Source organism: Pelophylax lessonae (assembly GCF_965119305.1).
Source record: "Pelophylax lessonae genome assembly, chromosome: 7".
NCBI classification, from domain to species: Eukaryota; Metazoa; Chordata; class Amphibia; order Anura; family Ranidae; genus Pelophylax; species Pelophylax lessonae.
This window is the reverse complement of record NC_138774.1, coordinates 227528973-227552016: the sequence shown is the minus strand read 5'-3', so window position 1 is coordinate 227552016 and position 23044 is coordinate 227528973.

Here is a 23044-nt window from a genome sequence, read left to right as displayed (position 1 = left end):
ATTCACTGTACCTACAGGTGAGCCTTACTATAGGCTGGAGGTACAACTGAAAAAGCCGTTTTCACCACCACTTTACACCACGGATACACGAACGTGGCCTGAATGCTAAACAAACTATCTGATTTACGGTCCTGATATGAGAATCTTAAAAACGCCAGACTGATGATTCAGGGACAATCCGATCGCTTTAGGGGGTCAGGAAGGAATTTTTTTCCCCTTTGGAGACCATCTGACCATGCTAAGCAGGAGGCACAGCCTGTGTATGTAATGTAGCCAATGATATTTATTTAGATATTTAAAATTTAAAAGCAATAAATAGTCCACAGATTCTGTGTAACATCAAAAAAAATGAAGTGTAAATAGCAGGAATTAAAAATATTTGTTTTTTTGTTTTTGTTTTTCCCAGAAAAAAATAATGGCATTAAGAAGAAATGTGCACTGGTCCCATCCAGCAGTGCCATGGAGAAAGAATCATACAGACAATTATTAAAAAAATGAACTTTCCATACAGTACTTGGACAAGGGGCCTATGGGAAGGTGGTTTTGGTCTCTCATGCCGCCTTTCAACAAAAGCTGGCCGTTAAGATCATTCAAAAACAATCACTACTGGAAAGTGCTCCCAGTGTTTGTACTACAGAGCGTAATGTACTGCGACAATTTAGGAACAATCCCTATGTCACTCGGCTGTATGGAACATTCCAGACAGAGGTAAGTCTTTATCTTCCAATTTCTTTATCCTATTTCTGTACTGCGCCCCCTACTGCTTCAGACCCTCTAAAATTATTACTGAAAGTACAACTTTATTGGGAGTCAAAACATATAGAAGGTTAAGCCCCCCCCTTCCCCAATGATGGTCTTTGGGCTTGTCAGTAAGCGCCAAATTGTGAGAGGCAGAGGGGAGCTCCAATTGTATCCACCCCAGCCTTTTCTGAGGGCTCCGGCTGTAGTTGGGGAAGCAGTACAGGTAAGAGCAGAACTCTAGAGTGCCTCCTACAAGGCAGGAGGTTGGTAGAGTAAACTGTCCAGAGTAGAGGTTTTCTTTATGGAAACGGTTTATTGAGAGGCTGCTATTGTTGACCTACTTCTGAAATTGCTAGTTGCCTGGCTGCCTCTGGCCAGAAACATTGACATCACTGAGCCAGAAGCAGCCTGCAGCTAGGAGGACAGGAGAAGTCATGCCTCCTCCTCTACATGAAACTTCCAGAATGGAGACCAAGAATGAAGTGACTGGATCACCGTAACCGCCAGACAAGACTAGGACTGTGGTCAGGATAGTCCAGCCATGGCAGCCTACGTATTTCCTCTTCTCTTGAAGGAGGATTCCACATTGCACAGTCTGTCTGTGTGTGTGCCTTCCTATATTCCTCCACAAAGTGAAATCTTACTTGTCTCTAATGTATCCTTTATCTCTTATTTTCACACAGACTCATCTGTTCCTTGCCATGGAATTCCTGAGTGAAGGTGATCTTTCAAAACTGATAACAACCTTAGTCCCACTTGAAGTCAACACCATAAGGTAAGTCCAATGACAGGGTTGGGATGGAGTCAGGGGTGGCTGACCACTGAGAATAGGCAGTGACACAGTCAGGCCCCTCCCACTGAGCCCCATCCATCCACACCCCTATGTACTATAGGGGAAAATCTCTTCATCTTTACCTTTTTTTGGTCTGTCGTGATTTTGAATGCTAATTCATATTTTTCTTTCTCCTTCTCACTGCTGAGATCCTTTTTTGCTTACAATCCCTGCATGCTGGTGGGGTCATCCATAGGTAAGTATTGGATTAGCTGACTAACAATCACAACTTGGCCTTTTCTATTTCTTGATGAATCAGGAAGACTTTCCAGTTGTGTTGCCTCCCGTAATATCTCTTTCCATCCGCTGCAGAAGTCTCCCTGCTTATGCCATATTCTGCTTAATATAGGATTTATACAAAATCAAGCAAGAGGAGTGAGACCTCCTCATGATGATTATAGCAAGTGGGCAGAGCTGGGAACCTCCAGGCACAGAGATCTTCCTGTAGGCAGATATAAAAGAAGCCAATGTCCACCCATCAATCTTCATTCTTCTTTGTATAGATGCATATTTGTATCTTTTGTGGGATATGCAGAGCTAACTGTTCACTTCTTTTCTTCAGAGATCTCAGACCTGAAAATATTCTACTGGACAGCGCCGGTCACATCAGGATTGCTGACTTCGGCTTGTCAGAGACTGAAGTCCCTAAGTCTAAAAGGATCCGAGGATTTGCGGGTACACAATTATACATGGCCCCAGAGGTAAGATTCCTGATATCCTGAAATTAGACTGAATTGTAATGTTTATTATGGGATATAGAGAAGACATAAAAGACCTCCCCTTTCATTAAATGGAGAATTCCTCCACTGGGGCCCCGGTTGCTTTCAGTGGGTCTCCAGGCCAGAACTATATCCAACAAAATGGGGGAAGTTCTGAGAGTTGCAACAGTGTTGGAGCTTCATTGTGGAGGACATTGAGTCTGGGTGTAGGTGGAGGGATCTGTCCGGCTTGATTCACCAATACAAATGGGATAAAGTTTTCAGGAATGGCTCACCTGCTGTATTCCTTCTCCATACCATGGTGAGAGCTTGTGAACATTGAGCTATTGGGGTTCATATACCTCTATCAGTCCCCTTTAGTATGAACAATTAAAGTGCACCTCAAGGCAAAGCTGTCTCTCTTAGTTTTGGATAGAGTGGGAAAGGGTTAGACCCTCTCTCAGGTTTTTATTGGTGTCCTTATTAGAGAAAATAAAGAGAAATGCAAAATGCTACAGCTGGCCCCAGAACATAAATAGAGGGAACGTCCATCAATGGTGACACCTGTTGCAGGGACAAAACTCTAAATGAAGTATTCTCCTCACTTTGGAAAATTTCATTTGACTTCCTCTTGAGCCTCTGGGACTGGAAATTAAGGGAAATTTCCCCAATGGCACAGAGACAGCAGAAATAAATGAGCATGGGTATCAAACCTTTCATACTCTATTCAAGACTTAATAAAAGAATATACGTACATGGTTTGTAACATCTCTCTAACTGCTACATCTGCAGAATAGCTTGTTATTTTGAAAAACAGCAGACTAACTGGCAGGATCACCAGGTGAAAATAGAGGGAAGGAAGTTTAAAACAGTGAACTAATGCAGCTATCACATCTAAGAATTGGTAAGCTGCATTATAATAAATGTTTGCTTTTGGGTTTAATACCACTTAAATCCTCACCTCCAATACTCACAATCTCCACCTTTGTTTGATGTATATTAAGCACAATTTTAGGACTCCTAGAGGCTTCATACATCTTCTATGTCAGCATGATTCAATCTCTGTCCTCTGCCTGGTCTAGGAATGTTCTTATCCTTTTTTCTACTCTTATGTTTCTACAGGTCATTGAAAAGTTGCCATACTCCACCACAGCGGACTACTTCTCCTTGGGATTGATAGTGTATGAGATGGCGCAGGGCGTGCATCCCTTGCATCATGACATACAGAAAGGAGGAAAGGACGTGTGGAAGAAAATCCCCACCATGACCCCTCATTATTCAAAAGAGATGGACTCTCATCTCCGTAATCTCTTAGATAATGTAAGTATACACAGAGCTCTGCCTTCTCTTTACACACAAAACTCTTTTCAGGTTAGACATTCAGAAAATACAACTGTTCATTCTTCCCGGAACACATTCATGTGGGTCATAGCTATACTTTTACCACACTGACTGCTTAGTGGAAGGATCTGCCTTTACTTATAGTCCCCCTGAGCAGTCTCAGTGTTATCATAAAGAAAGCAGCAGCCCCTGTGTTCCTTCAGCAGTGGAAGGGTCTTAGACATTACACCACCAAAATGGAAAATCCTATTATAGAGGATGGGTAAGGAAAGCAACAGCCCTTGTGTCCCTGAAAATTACATTGCAAAGGTTGTTTATGACTTGAGTTCACGCTCTATATAGTTCCTTTAGAAATCCAACTGCGCACACAGAAAATGTGGGCCATTTCACACATAGTGAGGTGGCTGGTGTTTTTCTGCATTGAAAGAATGCCAGGCACGGCTCACACTGCAATGCAGCTTGTAGCCAAGCTGCAATTATCTGCAATAAAATGCAGACATGCTGAATTTTATTGCAGCATTCTGAGCTGGATCGCATGTCACCACAGCACGCCGCACTGCTGTAAAGTGACATGAATGAAGTGTCACTTTGTGCACTTCAAATAAAGTTTGTACCAGAAAAGGCAGCTGTGCGATGAATTGAAATGCACACCATACTGCCCCCTACTGCCGGCTCACTGCAGCCAGAATGGATGGCTGCCGGACACTGAACTTCTGTGCTTTCTCTTACTGTGTGAATGGAGACAATCCTTCCACAGACAGCAAATAGAACTCCAGATTATAATGGGAAGTTCTATTGTTCACATATTAGCATTGTTATCTCGGTGTTTCTCATCTTTCTTCTTTACAGTTGTTATGTGGAGACCAGGAAACAGGGGCAAACCAGGTACGTGACATCAGACAGCACCCATTTTTCAAGACAATTGACTGGACCAAGGTGGAGAAAGGAAAATCACCCCCAGCATTTACACCAGAACCGGTAAGTATATGAATAATTGAGGGGGTCTATGTACATTGGGGGAGGGGAGATTTTCAGCAGCATCTAAGATGTGTTTTTTTGTACAGCATTTTCACATTTGTGATCACTACAAAATCACATGGTCTTGGGACTTATCTGAATGAATTCTGTTTGTTATTGGTGATAATTATTGTGTATGTGTTAGACGCAACGCTTAGACCTGCTTTATTTAAATTGGTGGTCCTGCCAGTACCTCTCTACATTTTTGCGTGAATAAATATCCTACGGTATTACACTATGTCCCTTGTCTATGATTATTCCCTGGCATACAACCTCGAGTGATACCGGTGGGCACCTCAGACCTTATCTGCTGCTAGGAGCCTATTAGGATCCACCAACACACTAAGGGATACCTTAGGCTAGGACCGCCTGGGTTTCCTGTAGGATGCCCTTATCCAGGAATAGGTGGAGATACAGAGAGCGTTGGGTCGCTGGATATATTTTACACACCCGCTATATACCCCTGTGTGAGGTGGGTGTTTCTGGTAAGTGTGTTTTTCTACCAGAAGGATCACCCAGCACCTCACCGCCCACCACGGGGTCACTCCTTATAAACCACCATCAGAGTGTTGTCACCTATATTGATTTGGAATCTTACACCTGCATTTGGTCACTGCATGTGACATAGAGACTGTTAGCTTATATTGGACTTGTTTGGTGTGCATATTTATTACCATTTGTTATTTCACCCCCACGCCATATTATATGGTAAAATTGGGGTTTTTTATATACACTAGAGCACTTTTTCGATAAGCACTTTATAAATTGCACTAATAATATTTAAAATTGCTTGCTGCTATTTATACTGTTTACTGCCATTTACGTTTGATATTTACCACATTGTATCACATGGTTCAATATTATTTATATGCACCAGTCACTTTATAATGTATACCCTTTCTGATAAGCACCTTAGATATTGCACCTATAATATTTAAAATTGTTTGCTGCTAGTAATAATATTGGTTGCTAATTTTGTTTGATATTTACCACATTGCATCACATGAATTAATATCATTTATATGCATCAGTCACTTTATAATTTATATCTTTGCACACTGAGGATATATTACTAGCATTCCATTGCTGCACTTTATATTAAGTTTCCTTTCATAGGCAGCGCCACCATCCCTCCTTTCTTCACAAACTTTTTTCTTTGATTCCATCTAATAACACTATCAATATCTCTCCCTGTATCTCTATCTGATATACTCAAGTCAAATTGAAAATTAATAAAGATATTTCCCCCTTCACTTTCTAATTTAAAGGGTCTTTGGCTCATTCCCTGTATTGTCTGATTTTAAATTAAACAAGTACTATCTACATCATCTACTTTGGTCACCAAACTAGGGTAAGAACATTATATTATCAATATATCTGATTTTTCTGTTAATAATTTCAGCCTATATGGTGTGGATGCTTACATATTCCATCTTCCCGTCCCCCTATACCTTTGATGTCAGTAGACTGCCCCCTGGAGTGTATTTTGTCCTAGGGGATCAGCCTACTTTTTCATTGCCCCCCCCCCCCTTTGGGCTATTTGATAACTCACTCTTCACATCAGTCTCCTCCCTCTCCTCTATTTGTGTTTTTTTTTCTCTCTTCTTTCCCTTTTGTTTTCCCCTTCCCTTCGTTTTTCCTACTCCTTCCCTTTTGTTCCCGCTTTTCCTTTTGCCCCTTCCCCTCCCTCCTTCTTTTTTCCCTCTTTTTTCTCCCCTTCCCTTTTCCCTTCCTATTCCCTCTTTTCCCCTGTGCTCCCTGTTTTTATTTATTTTTTTGTGGTCTCTCCTTTGTGAGAGATCTTTAGGATCTCTCTGATCTTCTAAACCTGACCTATAAGATTAAGACATAATGTGATGATATTACTAGCAAAATGAAATACATAGAAGGTAAACTTCCATTTGTGGAATAGATAAAGAGGTTTTCTTTGAGATAGATGAAATAAATCAAGATTTACAGATGGTAAAATACCCTTTATTGATAGTGGGAAAGAGAAGGTAAAAAAACAGATTATGTAGAATAATCATTGTATTTAAATTAATTGGAATAAAGATAACTTGTTAATTCTATACTGCTTATGTATCTAATAAATGCATTATGTATCTTCAGATACCTAAAATTGATCTATTTTCTAATGATACACATTCCCCTGCTGGATCCTGAAGAAGCGCCTATTGCGAAACGCGTAGTTCCAGCAACGTTTCTATATTTGTAAATATTGTATACATTTGCTTACTCTGCTGATCGCTGTAGATGGAATGATGTACTACTCTTTTATATTGTATACATAAATAAAAATTCATTGTTAATTTTTATACATTTTGTGTTTGTAATGTGGATAAACATATGCCTATGCAGATATTCGTAGAGGCACATTTAAATCCCCCCTTTAGGGTATAGCTCTGACAACTTTTGTAGGCCGATCTATGCCCTTTTCTGGTTTCTTGCACATTTTTCACATATGGGGGAAGGTGCCACCATATCCTCTGTTTTGATAGGCCTATAACTCCCCTTCCACAAAAAAATGTTTTCCTTTTGCTCGAGGGGAGACAAATCCCCAGTTTTCTGAAGGGGAGTTTACAGAGGCCGAACCTAAAGTTGCTGTTATGAATATAAGGATATGCATATATTTTATATGCTGGTATATGTTGATATGATTCAAATAACAAAAAACTTATGAATGATAATATATATTATATAATCCTGGGCTTTCTGTTAAGATCATGAGAGATTACATGCTAAGCTAAGATAGTTTTTCTTTTGAGACTTCAAAACTTTTGTTTTCTTTTCCACCCCTTCTTTCCCTCTCCCTCTTCCCAACAACTTTTTTATATTTAATTTTTTTTTTTTTTTTGTTACGTGCTTGGGTCTGTCTTTTTGTCTCTCTGATAGTGACCAAATGGCTGACTACCTGGGAAACCTCTGGTCAAATTACATGCTACAAATACAAACAGAAATCCTTGGTTCAAATAAGGAAGATTCCGAAATCTCGCAAATAACAACCCGTCTAAGACAACTCCTGATCCGTAAGACAACCTTTTTTTGGCATATTGCCTATTTTCAACAATACATAGAAACAAAGATCCTCCCAATTGGACTACGTATTCAGATATTCCCAACTATCCACTCAGTTTCATCTGAGTTTAAAAAAGAAATGGGAAGAAAACCTGACATAATGTTCAATTGAAATGATGAAAATTCTAAAAGATTATTATGAGGCAGAAGCATTAACATTGGATAAAGAAATAGTCGAAATAGTAAATCAATTAGCAGCATTTCAAAATAAACCCATCTTTAAAGAGAAAAATCTTGAAATTAAACTCGCTGTAGAAAAATATAGTGGAGAAATTATTAAAAGAAAAGATAAAAAGATGAATCGAGACCAAGTCGCGTTCAGAACAGGGAGAGCCTATAAATGGGAAAGAAATACCAACAAAACATATAGATCTAGACCACAAATTGAACAAAGTAGACGGTAACTGGTCAGACTCATCAGCAACATCCTCCACATCTTCAAATTTTTGGAGTGCTCGTCAGGATAGATCCAGTCGAACAAGACAAGATAAAAGAAAAGATGAGGAAAGAGATGTTACAATAGGAGCACAACATAATTCACAAACTGTACACACAGCTAAGGCCCCAAAATTAGGACCTAAAACCCAAAATCAAACATTACCGAGTTCAGCGGTGGGACCACTGGGCACTCCATCATCGAGTGCTCAGGGGACACACTGTGGAACTGTTCCAAAGAAAAATCACCTCAATACTCAGGACAGTGCTTTTTTAGAACAGATGACACTAGGCCTCTTAGGCCCTCTCAAAATACCCACAACAGATGAAACAAACCAAGTCAAGATATAAACTCTTTACAAGTTATCAACATTTCTGGTATCCAATTGAAAGAAGAAGAAATCAAATTACTTGAATTGGGACTTCATTTTTGCCCATCAAAAGATTTAGATAGTTTTGTTTGTGAAAGATGTTAATCTTTTTGCGCGCAAACTTAATTTTAGGAGCCTTATCGAGGACCCTAAAATTAAGTAAAAAGAGGCCCCATTGGGGGGTCTCCTTCAAACATGGCGGGACTGGTCTAAAAAGGATTATAGGATGCTTAAAATTCTGACCGAGCTTGAGGATGTGTCGGGCCCAATAGATACTGGACCCGACCCACCCTCGACCTCGGAAGAAACCACACAGCAACAACTGTTAAAAACTTTTAAAAAAAAGTCCAAACGGTTCCCTAGTCAAACCAACCCGAAAGTGGACCTTTTCATCCATATGGTAACAAAAGATATTAAACAGCTGAATATACAAAAAAATCCTAGTAACCTGTCTGAAATCGAACACCAGGCTCTACGAGATTTGCAACAATGTAAAGATATTGTGATTAAGGCCACAGATAAAGGCGGAAACGTGGTTATTTTGAATCAAACACAATACACAGAAATGTGTATTAATATCCTCGATAATAGAGCCTGGTATTCAAGAGTAAGTAGCTTACAGTTATTAAAAAATCAAAGAGAATTCCTCAAACTTCTAAATCAATATCATCAGTGGGGAATCATAACCAAAGATCTGATGGAATTTCTGATCATTAAAGAACCTACAACACCTACATTTTATGCACTTCCAAAAATGCATAAGGGACATACAAACCCTCCAAGCCGTCCCATAGTGTCAGCCATAAATAGTCTTACACAGAATGCAAGCTCGTATGTAGATGCATATTTACGTCCACACATTGAGTCTTTACCCTCATATCTAAAAGACACTATGCACATGCTATTAACAATTGAAGGAATTCAGATTGAAGATGACACATACCTAGTATCAATAGACGTTGAGTCATTATACTCTAATATACCACACACCCGGGGTGTGGAAACAGTGGAATTGTTTCTGAACGAAAGAGGACTCGACCACAGTAGACTTAACAAATTTGTTTTGGATCTTTTATTCTTTATCCTAACACACAATGTTTTTGTGTTTGACGGTTCCCACTACCTCCAGGTACAGGGTGTAGCGATGGGGACCAAGTGTGCCCCATCCTACGACAACCTGTACCTGGGGGGGTGGGAACGTTGGCTTTTTGCCGAAGAGTCTATGTCTTGCTTTCTTGAACACAGAGATTTGTAAGAGATATATCGACGATATATTTGTCCTGTGGTCGGGTCCTCGACACCCTAAAAAAATTTGTAGAAGCCTTAAATATTAATGACTTTAATTTACATTTTACATATGTCTATGACAAATCCAAAATTCCATTCTTGGATTTGGAGATCTATAGAAATTCGGAGAATATCTTAGCCACCACACTCTATAGGAAACCAACCGCCACAAATGCATTATTGCATGCTGATAGTAGCCATCCTAGACATGTAATTCAGGGAATACCAGTAGGTCAATATTACAGAATCCGTAGAAATTGTTCAGAAGAAACTAAGTTTGAAAATGAAGCCTTACAACTGCAAGAAAGATTCCTACAGAGAGGCTATAGCAGAAAAAGTACGAAAAGAGCATATAAGAAAGCAAAGGATAGCCCTAGAGACCTTCTTCTTTTTCAGGGGGAATCCCCTAGTCGTCCAAATAAAACAAGAATGATCACTAGATATTGCTCGCAATCTAAACAATTGAAAGATGTCATAGCCAAACATTGGCACTTACTAGCAGAGGACAAAATTCTGGGCAACTTTGTAGATACCAAACCAAATATGATCTTTAGGAGAAACAAATCTATTAGAGACATAGTGATGGCCAGTCACTATCAGAGAGACAGAAAGACGGACCCCTGTACTAAATTACCCCATGGAACCTTCCCCTGTGGGCTATGTGAATATTGCAAATTTATTGCTAGTAAAAGTCAACAAACTCTCCCAAATGGTCGTCCTTTTAAATTGAAACATTTTGTAACATGCCAAACCATTGGTATTGTTTATCTTTGGAAATGTGAATGTCCCGCCTTCTATGTGGGGAAGACGAAGCAACATTTCTGGGAAAGGATTAAGGACCATGTGTCATATACACGAGGTGTAGATCTAGAGAGTCCAATAGCAAGACACATAGCCCAAACGCATAGGTATAAATGTCCGAAATTTAAGTTTTTCGCTTTAGAAAGGATCCACCCTGGACCCAGAGGGGCACCGTTCGATAATCTAATTTTACAAAAAGAGGCACGTTGGATTTTTTCTTTAAATGCATGTGTTACCCCTGGACTTAATTAACATTTGAGCTTTGCTCCCTTTCTGGAGGACTAATGATGTTTTGAATAATGAATGGAATTTTTTTAACCCCTTTCCCCTTGTTCCCTCCCCCCCCTTTTTTTTTTTCTTTCCTCCCTTTGATAATAATCTGGTGTAAATCTGACTACCACGTGGTCCATTGTCCTGCACACCGATATCCGTACGACTACAAATTATGGACTTCAGTAGAATCACATTTATTTTTCCTTTTTAGCACTGGATTACTGCTGTATAGGTCATGTCAGATCTGTCAAATCTAATGATTGAATACAATATGATAAAAAGTTAACTTTTTTCTTTTTCTTCCTTTATTTATATGACTTTAAATATTATTGCAGATGGTATCTTAAATATTGATGAATTGCTGCAAGTTGTTTGATCTAAATGGCTCTTGTATGTGCTGATCGCTATTTTCCAGTATTGCTTTTAGTATGTGCCTCTGCTGAATTGAATAACATCAGTAACGTGTAGTCGTGGCGGCGTATCATCACTTCCGGTCTTAGGACCGGAAGTGACGGTCACTGCCGGTTTGCGGGAACATCCTCCCGCGGCGTCCACTCGTGGACGCTTTTGGCGGACGGATGTGGGGGCGTGAGACACAAAGGAGGGAGAGGGATGGTCCCATACCAACACAATATAAAAGGCAGACACAATACAGCTTGCTTGAATGGGTCTATACTTAGACTGCTGAACTTCTAAAAGACCATACAATCTGAATGTTTGGTAAGTGATACTTTATGTGCCTATCTCACTGTCAATATGTTTATGAGACCTATTCAAGCAATCTGTCATTTACTTTATCCCTCAACACTTATCTTTATAGATCTCAGATCCGGGATAAACACCCAATGGAACTGGGTATTGTGCCATACCTAATTCGAGATTTCATGCACTTTATCCACTCTTGTCACTGAATGCATGCTCATAGATTTTATCCATACTATGACCGGTGTGAGTGCTCTATAACAATTAATACTATCACCATCAACTTGATCACCTCGTGTTGCACATGTCACTTTAAGCACATTTACTAAAAAGGACCTTTTGGTAAGTGTCTGCTTTTCAAAATTTATCATCACATCATCATCCATCTTTCACTGCTTTCTATAATGCTATTCATCGGTCTGATATAGCACATATAAATATATAAACTTTTTTCTTTGATTCCATCTAATAACACTATCAATATCTCTCCCTGTATCTCTATCTGATATACTCAAGTCAAATTGAAAATTAACTTTCTAATTTAAAGGGTCTTTGGCTCATTCCCTGTATTGTCTGATTTTAAATTAAACAAGTACTATCTACATCATCTACTTTGGTCACCAAACTAGGGTAAGAACATTATATTATCAATATATCTGATTTTTCTGTTAATAATTTCAGCCTATATGGTGTGGATGCTTACATATTCCATCTTCCCGTCCCCCTATAATTTTGATGTCAGTAGACTGCCCCCTGGAGTGTATTTTGTCCTAGGGGATCAGCCTACTTTTTCATTGCCCCCCCTTTGGGCTATTTGATAACTCACTCTTCACATCAGTCTCCTCCCTCTCCTCTATTTGTGTTTTTTTACTCTCTTCTTTCCCTTTTGTTTTCCCCTTCCCTTCATTTTTCCTACTCCTTCCCTTTTGTTCCCGCTTTTCCTTTTGCCCCTTCCCCTCCCTCCTTCTTTTTTCCCTCTTTTTTCTCCCCTTCACTTTTCCCTTCCTATTCCCTCTTTTCCCCTGTGCTCCCTGTTTTTATTTATTTTTTGTGGTTTCTCCTTTGTGAGAGATCTTTAGGATCTCTCTGATCTTCTAAGCCTGACCTATAAGATTAAGACATGATGTGATGATATTACTAGCAAAATGAAATGCATAGAAGGTAAACTTCCATTTGTGGAATAGATAAAGAGGTTTTCTTTGAGATAGATGAAATAAATCAAGATTTACAGATGATAAAATACCCTTTATTTATAGTGGGAAAGAGAAGGTAAAAAAACAGATTATGTAGAATAATTATTGTATTTAAATTAATTGGAATAAAGATAACTTGTTAATTCTATACTGCTTATGTATCTAATAAATGCATTATGTATCTTCAGATACCTAAAATTGATCTATTTTCTAATGATACACATTCCCCTGCTAGATCCTGAAGAAGCGCCTATTGCGAAACGCGTAGTTCCAGCAACGTTTCTATATTTGTAAATATTGTATACATTTGCTTACTCTGCTGATCGCTGTAGATGGAATGATGTACTACTCTTTTATATTGTATACATAAATAAAAATTCATTGTTAATTTTTATACATTTTGTGTTTGTAATGTGGATAAACATATGCCTATGCAAATATTCCTAGAGGCACATTTAAATCCCCCCTTTAGGGTATAGCTCTGCCAACTTTTGTAGGCCGATCTATGCCCTTTTCTGTTTTTTTGCACATAACATTGAGATCTCAGCTCATGGCACAGGAACTTACAAGGATGCTGGAATTATGACAGGATTAACAGGTATTTTTTGTACCTGTAAATGTATATAGCCTAAGAAAAAAAAAAATAATGCAGTCAACACATCTAAGAATTGTCTGGAATAGATTACATTTTGTTCTTGGGTGTGTTAATGCAGTGCAGTTCTTCTCCTGACCACTAGGGGGAGCTTGGGGTTGAAGTTGAAGGATCCCCCTTGGGGTAATCTGCTACACATCAGGGTTTGGGTTCACCAAGCTTTGTCACCATTTTCTGGATCATTAAGAAACACTAAAGAATGTTTTTTTTCTCTTTCCAGATTCTCAAGAAACCAGGATATTCTAAAATGGATATGGAGAAATTTATAGCCCGTGAATAGCAAGGCATTCCGGGAAAGAAGGAGAACCAGGAGAACTTCAACAACTTTTCCTACATCAGGGAAAGTCTGAAGCAGAAGCTAACGGCATCTGTCCACTTAAAAGACCGGAGGACCAAGAATTTGCTTCAAAAGGCAAAGAATAATTTCACGCGATAGTAAAGTCACAACTAATAAACAATGTCCACCTGCAAGGCGATGAAATGATATCCTAGTATTTGTCGCATCGCACATCATGAAGTACTTACTATAAAACCAAGCCCTCCAGAAGCATGCTGTCACCGCTAACAGGGCTTCCATCTTTATCTGCTCTTCCTTCTAGGTTCACAGACTCCGGCCATTTGAATGGCCTAGCCGCAATGATATCACTCCCACGTATGCACATGGAAGTCACAGCCGTGACACAGAGCTCTAAAGGGACGCCATTAGAATGCATTCCTTTCAAAGCACATGTGCCGGTGACGTCACTGGCTGAAGCAACATTGAATATCTCCTAATCGATTCACTGTACCTACAGGTGAGCCTTACTATAGGCTGGAGGTACAACTGAAAAAGCGTTTTCACCACCACTTTACACCACAGATACGCGAACGTGGCCTGAATGCTAAACAAAATATCTGATTTACGGTCCTGATATGAGAATCTTAAAAACGCCAGACTGATGATTCAGGGACAATCCGATCGCTTTAGGGGGTCAGGAAGGAATTTTTTCCCCTTTGGAGACCATCTGACCATGCTAAGCAGGAGGCACAGCCTGTGTATGTAATGTTGCCAATGATATTTATTTAGATATTTAAAATTTAAAAGCAATTAATAGTCCACAGATTCTGTGTAACATCAAAAAATGAAGTGTAAATAGCAGGAATTAAAAATATGTTTTTTTGTTTTTGTTTTTCCCAGAAAAAAATAATGGCATCAAGAAGAAGAAATGTGCACTGGTCCCATCCAGCAGTGCCATGGAGAAAGAATCATACAGACAATTATTAAAAAAATGAACTTTCCATACAGTACTTGGACAAGGGGCCTATGGGAAGGTGGTTTTGGTCTCTCATGCCGCCTTTCAACAAAAGCTGGCCGTTAAGATCATTCAAAAACAATCACTACTGGAAAGTGCTCCCAGTGTTTGTACTACAGAGCGTAATGTACTGCGACAATTTAGGAACAATCCCTATGTCACTCGGCTGTATGGAACATTCCAGACAGAGGTAAGTCTTTATCTTCCAATTTCTTTATCCTATTTCTGTACTGTGCCCCCTACTGCTCCAGACCCTCTAAAATTATTACTGAAAGTACAACTTTATTGGGAGTCAAAACATATAGAAGGTTAAGCCCCCCACCCCCCCCCCCTTCCCCAATGATGGTCTTTGGGCTTGTCAGTAAGCGCCAAATTGTGAGAGGCAGAGGGGGGCTCCACTTGTATCCACCCCAGCCTTTTCTGAGGGCTCCGGCTGTAGTTGGGGAAGCAGTACAGGTAAGAGCAGAACTCTAGAGTGCCTCCTACAAGGCAGGAGGTTGGTAGAGTAAACTGTCCAGAGTAGAGGTTTTCTTTATGGAAACGGTTTATTGAGAGGCTGCCATTGTTGACCTACTTCTGAAATTGATAGTTGCCTGGCTGCCTCTGGCCAGAAACATTGACGTCATTGAGCCAGAAGCAGCCTGCAGCTAGGAGGACAGGAGAAGTCATGCCTCCTCCTCTACATGAGACTTCCAGAATGGTGACCAAGATAATGAAGTGACTGTATCACCGTAACCGCCAGACAAGACTAGGACTGTGGTCAGGATAGTCCAGCCATGGCAGCCTACGTATTTCCTCTTCTCTTGAAGGAGGTTTCCACATTGCACGGTCTGTCTGTGTGTGTGCCTTCCTATATTCCTCCACAAAGTGAAATCTTACTTGTCTCTAATGTATCCTTTATCTCTTATTTTCACACAGACTCATCTGTTCCTTGCCATGGAATTCCTGAGTGATTTCAAAACTGATAACAACCTTAATCCCACTTGAAGTCAACACCATAAGGTAAGTCCAATGACAGGGTTGGGATGGAGTCAGGGGTGGCTGACCACTGAGAATAGGCAGTGACACAGCCAGGCCCCTCCCACTGAGCCCCATCCATCCACACCCCTATGTACTATAGGGGGAAATCTCTTCATCTTTACCTTTTTTTGGTCTGTGATGATTTGGAATGCTAATTCATATTTTTCTTTCTCCTTCTCACTGCTGAGATCCTTTTTTGCTTACAATCCCTGCATGCTGGTGGGGTCATTCATAGGTAAGTATTGGATTAGCTGACTAACAATCACCCCTTGGCCTTTTCTATTTCTTGATGAATCAGGAAGACTTTCCAGTTGTGTTGCCTCCCGTACAATCTCTTTCCATCCGCTGCAGAAGTCTCCTTGCTTATGCCATATTCTGCTTAATGTTGGATTTATACAAAATCCAGCAAGAGGAGTGAGACCTCCTCATGATGATTATAGCAAGTGGGCAGAGCTGGGAACCTCCAGGCACAGAGATCTTCCTGTAGGCAGATATAAAAGAAGCCAATGTCCACGCATCAATCTTCATTCTTCTTTGTATAGATGCATATTTATATATTTTGTGGGATATGCAGAGCTAACTGTTCACTTCTTTTCTTTAGAGATCTCAGACCTGAAAATATTCTACTGGAAAGCGCCGGTCACATCAGGATTGCTGACTTCGGCTTGTCAGAGACTGAAGTCCCTAAGTCTAAAAGGATCAGAGGATTTGCGGGTACACCATTATACATGGCCCCAGAAGTAAGATTCCTAATATCCTGAAATTAGACTGAATTATAATGTATACTATGGTATATAGAGAAGACATAAAGGAGCTCCCCTTTCATTAAATGGAGAATTCCTCCACTGGGGCCCCGGTTGCTTTCAGTGGGTCTCCAGGCCAGAACTATATCCAACAAAATGGGGGAAGTTCTGAGAGTTGCAACAGTGTTGGAGCTTCTTTGTGGAGGACATTGAGGCTGGGTGTAGGTGGAGGGATCTGTCCGGCTTGATTTACCAATACAAATGGGATAAAGTTTTCAGGAATGGCTCACCTGCGCTGCTTATCTACCATAAATTAACATGTGTAAAATTATAGTGCTCAAAGTGCTAGTGCTCAAAATATATCTTATGAGATCACTAATATAAATATTTAGTCAATAGTGCATAAATAATTTGCATAAATAAATTGCTTAGTGTAACAACCTGTGTAAAGATGCATCAATATAGATATATATATATATATATATATATATATATATATATATATATATATATATATATATATAGATCAATCAATCAAAAAGTATTAATAAATGCTCTTTCATAAATATATAATCCTCCACAATAAATCCTTGTGATAAAAGTTCATATGATCTTCAATCAACCAAGTGGTATAAAAGTGACAGTCTCCGTGCCAAAACAGAAATGCGAAGTGCTGCGTGCTCATTAAAGTGCCGGTGCTCAATATTCTCGGAAAGGTGCTCCCCTCCTGGTCCCCTACTCACCAGAAGCCAAATAAAAATTTGCTCTATGTATACTCCTTGGTGGTGTACGCCTCGAGGGACCGCCAACCGATCAGCTTATAAGGTGCTCAGCATCCCGCAAATTTCAGGTATTGCTCATAAAAAATGGGAAAGTGCTATCATCGTGCAGTATGTTAAAACTTTATTGGTTGCGCAATTAAAAATACACTTACAGTGTTGTGGACAATCACACGCCTTGACACTATCCCACGGGCCGCCAACAAACAAATGGCTATACTCTCCGCCCGTGTCCCAGGAAACCGGAAGTGGTTGGTCGTGACGTAGTACGTAATCGGACGGACGGCTTGACGCGTTTCGCTCAGCCTCTCAGAGCGTTATCAAAAGCAAGTGCGTCACGAGTACGTACTACTATTTATATGGTTTACACAAATTACAATATTGCGGACACCTGGAGGAACCGGAAGTAGAATACCGCCATCTTAAGACTCTCATAAGGTTAACTTCCTGTCAATCGCCATATTACTACACCCTTAACCCTCTATGAGTGGCCTATAGGAACCGGAATTCCACCATCTTAAAGCTCTCATAGGTTCACTTCCTGTCAGTCACCATATTCCTACACCCTTCACCCTCTATGAGTAGCCTATGGGTTCCGATCCCACTATGTTTTTACGCCACTGTCGATGCTATATCCTAGTAATGAGGGTTTATCTCATTCCAGTATCTCCGTACAGCCTGTGTTTCTTATATAAATACATATATTACATAATCATAAAAATTTAATGCTAATAAATAAAAAAAAATTCATCTAATAAGGAACCAACATTGCACACACATTATACTTTTATCTCCTTAATTAAATCATATTTTGTATATAATATATTTAATACTCCAATATGCCATTGGCCCATACTAATCATTCTATATATTCTTAAGGCATAACATAAATTGACTAGAAATTACTATATATTTACTGTGGGCACATTTTAGTCAATAAATAAATAAATATATATATATAAATATGATATAAGCCAAATATAAATACAAAATACAATATTATGGTATGACAATGTATAAAGTGTACCCTACAGGGGACACAACACACACCCACCTCACGCAGGAGAAACAAGAAGAGAGGATGTAGAGGAGGACAGAAGAAAAAGGAAAAGAGTCGCCTAGGCGCAGGAATTTTTAATTTAAGCAGTAAGACTTTTAATGAGGATGAACTCAAGATTTTAGATAAGGGATTAAAGTATGCACCACCGAAACAATTAAATAAATTCAAAACTTTTATTGATTTACATAAATTTATTAGAGTTTTAAATATTAAGAAATATTATTTTAACAAACCAGCCACTAGCACTTTAGATGATGAGGATTATATACATAGTGGATTAAGAAATAAATCCACATTCAACCCCAAGAATTCTAGCAATCAATGTCTAGAAGTCTTCAAAGTGATGGTAGAACAAGACCTAGAAAATATATCTATACACCCCATCAAAGGGAGCAGGGAAATTAAGCAAAGCATAAAAAAACTTGAGAAGGCCAACGAAATCATAATAAGGCCAGCTGACAAAGGCGGAGGAATAGTGGTAATGGATAAAAGCAGCTATATAAAAGACCTTAACCCCCTAGTAGAGGACAAGGAAACATACACAAAATTAAAAGGTGATCCAGTTAAAAAACTAAAAGCCATGTTGACAAAGAAAATAAAAAAGGCACAGAAAGAGGAGATCTTGGATAAAAAAGAAGCCAGATATCTAATACCTGATCACCCCAGAAAACCCATCATATACCAAAACCCAAAAATACACAAAAATATGACTAACCCCCGAGGACGTCCCATCATTAATGGTGTGGAGTCCATATACTCAAGAGTGGGTGAGTACGTGGACTACCACCTCCAACCTATAGCACAGGGGTGCCCAGCATACTTGAGAGATAGTAAAGACCTTATCAATCATCTAGCTAAAATTAAAATCTCAGAGAATACCATCTTGGCAAGCATAGATGTAAATTCGTTGTACACTAACATCAAACAAAAAGATGCCAGTAAAGCCGTAGAATGGGCACTGAACAAAGAAAGAAAGCTACCACAAAAACAAATAGATTTTATAATGGACATTTTAAATACAGCAATGCAGAATAATTACTTCTGGCATGATGGCCAGTATTTTAATCAAACAAAGGGCGTTGCTATAGGGGCTAAATATGCCCCTACAGTAGCTAACTTGTTCATGAGCAAATGGGAAGCAGAAACGATTTTCAAAAGATCCCATACCCCTCTCAAGATGTATAAAAGATACATCGACAATATTTTTTTAATCTGGGAGGGGTCACATGATTCTTTTATGAATTTTATGTCCGAAATGAACAATAATATTTATGGCATTACTTTTACGGAAAATTTTAGTACAAGTGAGGTAAATTATTTGGATTTGACAATTTTTAAGAATGGCTCTGACCTTTTTACAAAAACATATTTTAAAACCACAGATCGGAATAGTTATATTCCAACTAGCAGTGGGCACCACCCCCAGTGGATTTCAGCTATTCCGAAGAGCCAAATGTTAAGAATTAAAAGGAACTGCAATAAAAAGAGTGATTTTAATGAACAATCTGAGGTTTAAATTAACAGATTTGAAGAAAAAGGGTACAAAAGAACACAGCTAGAAAAAGTAAGAAAACAAGTTGAATCTTTAGATAGGAAAGAATTACTGGCAGACAAACCCAAAACCAATAAGAAAACTTTCGATATTGCTTTCTGTACCGAATTCAACCAGCAATACCGACAAATAGAGAAAAGCATAAAAAAACATTGGGCAATTTTGCTTAGGGACCCCATATACAAACAAATGCTGCCCAATAAACCAAAATTCATTTATAGAAGACCCCCCCATTCTGAAAGATAGAATAGTGAGAAGTATCCCTGACCCACCTAAAAAACTTGTAACGTTTTTGGATAGAACAGGCTTCTATAAATGTGGCAGATGTGTGGCGTGCAACACCTGCCCTAAAGATAAAAGAAGGAGCATTAAGAGTTTTGAATCCTGGACCACAAAGAAAAAGTATGAAATTAGTCAATTCATCACCTGTAGAAGTACGCATGTGACATACGTCTTACAATGCGAATGCGGCCTACAATACGTGGGCCGCACAACTAGAGAATTGAGAACACGGTTAAGGGAACATGTAACCAATATAAAGAAAGGCTTCCGGAAACACAGCTTATCCAACCATTTCAGGCTGTTCCATAATAAAGACCCTTCCAAGATGGTCTTTTGCGGGATAGATAAGATCAACCCCCACTGGAGAGGGACACATATGAAAAGGGCAGTGTCCCAAAATGAAACGTGGTGGATACAACAGCTAAAAAGCATGGTCCCCGCTGGTCTAAACGTAGAACTAGATATTAATTGCTTTATTAATAATTTTTAATAATTTTTAATAATTTTTAAAGAATTTTTATATATAAAGTAATGTTAGGATTAATACATATAATTTCAGAATAAAATAATAATTTTTTAAAAGGTTTAACTAGATGGCAGGTTTATTAAATTATTGTAAATATTTTGGATTTTACACTTTATACATTGTCATACCATAATATTATATTTTGTATTTATATTTGGCTTATATCATATTTATATATATATTTATTTATTTATTTATTGACTAAAATGTGCCCACAGTAAATATATAGTAATTTCTAGTCAATTTATGTTATGCCTTAAGAATATATAGAATGATTAGTATGGGCCAATGGCATATTGGAGTATTAAATATATTATATACAAAATATGATTTAATTAAGGAGATAAAAGTATAATGTGTGTGCAATGTTGGTTCCTTATTAGATGAATTGTTTTTTTATTTATTAGCATTAAATTTTTATGATTATGTAATATATGTATATATAAGAAACACAGGCTGTACGGAGATACCGGAATGAGATAAACCCTCATTACTTAGGATATAGCATCAACAGTGGCGTAAAAACATAGTGGGATCGGCACCCATAGGCTACTCATAGAGGGTGAAGGGTGTAGGAATATGGTGACTGACAGGAAGTGAACCAATGAGAGCTTTAAGATGGCGGAATTCCGGTTCCTATAGGCCACTCATAGAGGGTTAAGGGTGTAGTAATATGGCGATTGACAGGAAGTTAACCTTATGAGAGTCTTAAGATGGCGGTATTCTACTTCCAGTTCCTCCAGGAGTCCGCAATATTGTAATTTGTGTAAACCATATAAATAGTAGTACGTACTCGTGACGCACTTGCTTTTGATAACGCTCTGAGAGGCGGAGCGAAACGCGTCAAGCCTTCCGTCCGATTACGTACAACGTCACGACCAACCACTTCCAACTTCCGGTTTCCGGGGACACGGGCGGAGAGTATAGCCATTTGTTTGGCGGCCCGTGGGATAGTGTCAAGGCGTGTGATTGTCCACAACACTGTAAGTGTATTTTTAATTGCGCAACCAATAAAGTTTTAACATACTGCACGATGATAGCACTTTCCCATTTTTTATGAGCAATACCTGGAATTTGCGGGATGCTGAGCACCTTATAAGCTGATCGGTTGGCGGTCCCTCGAGGCGTACACCACCAAGGAGTATACATAGAGCAAATTTTTATTTGGCTTCTGGTGAGTAGGGGACCAGGAGGGGAGCACCTTTCCGAGAATATTGAGCACCGGCACTTCGCATTTCTGTTTTGGCACTGAGACTGTCACTTTTAGACCACTTGGTTGATTGAAGATCATATGAACTTTTATCACGAGGATTTATTGTGGAGGATTATATATTTATGAAAAGGCAAATCTGTCTCTTTTAGTTTTGGATAGAGTGGGAAAGGGTTAGACCCTCTCTCAGGTTTTTATTGGTGTCCTTATTAGAGAAAATAAAGAGAAATGCAAAATGTTACAGCTGGCCCCAGAACATAAATAGAGGGAACGTCCATCAATGGTGACACCTGTTGCAGGGACAAAACTCTAAATGAAGTATCTCCTCACTTTGGAAAATGTCATTTGACTTCCTCTTGAGCCTCTGGGACTGGAAATTAAGGGAAATTTCCCCAATGGCACAGAGACAGCAGAAATAAATGAGCATGGGTATCAAACCTTTCATACTCTATTCAAGACTTAATAAAACAATATACGTAAATGGTTTGTAACATCTCTCTAACTGCTACATCTGCAGAATAGCTTGTTATTTTGAAAAACAGCAGACTAACTGGCAGGATCACCAGGTGAAAATAGAGGGAAGGAAGTTTAAAACAGTGAACTAATGCAGCTATCACATCTAAGAATTGGTGAGCTGCATTATAATAAATGTTTGCTTTTGGGTTTAATACCGCTTAAAGCCTCGCCTCCAATACTCACAAGCTCCCCCTTTGTTTGATGTATATTAAGCACAATTTTAGGACTCCTAGAGGCTTCATACATCTTCTATGTCAGCATGATTCAATCTCTGTCCTCTGCCTGGTCTAGGAATGTTCTCATCCTTTTTTCTCCTCTTATGTTTCTACAGGTCATTGAAAAGTTGCCATACTCCACCACAGCGGACTACTTCTCCTTGGGATTGATAGTGTATGAGATGGCGCAGGGCGTGCATCCCTTGCATCATGACATACAGAAAGGAAGAAAGGACGTGTGGAAGAAAATCCCCACCATGACCCCTCATTATTCAAAAGAGATGGACTCTCATCTCCGTAATCTTTTAGATAATGTAAGTATACACAGAGATCTGCCTTCTCTTTACACACAAAACTCTTTTCAGGTTAGACATTCAGAAAATACAACTGTTCATTCTTCCCGAAACACATTCAAGTGGGTCATAGCAATA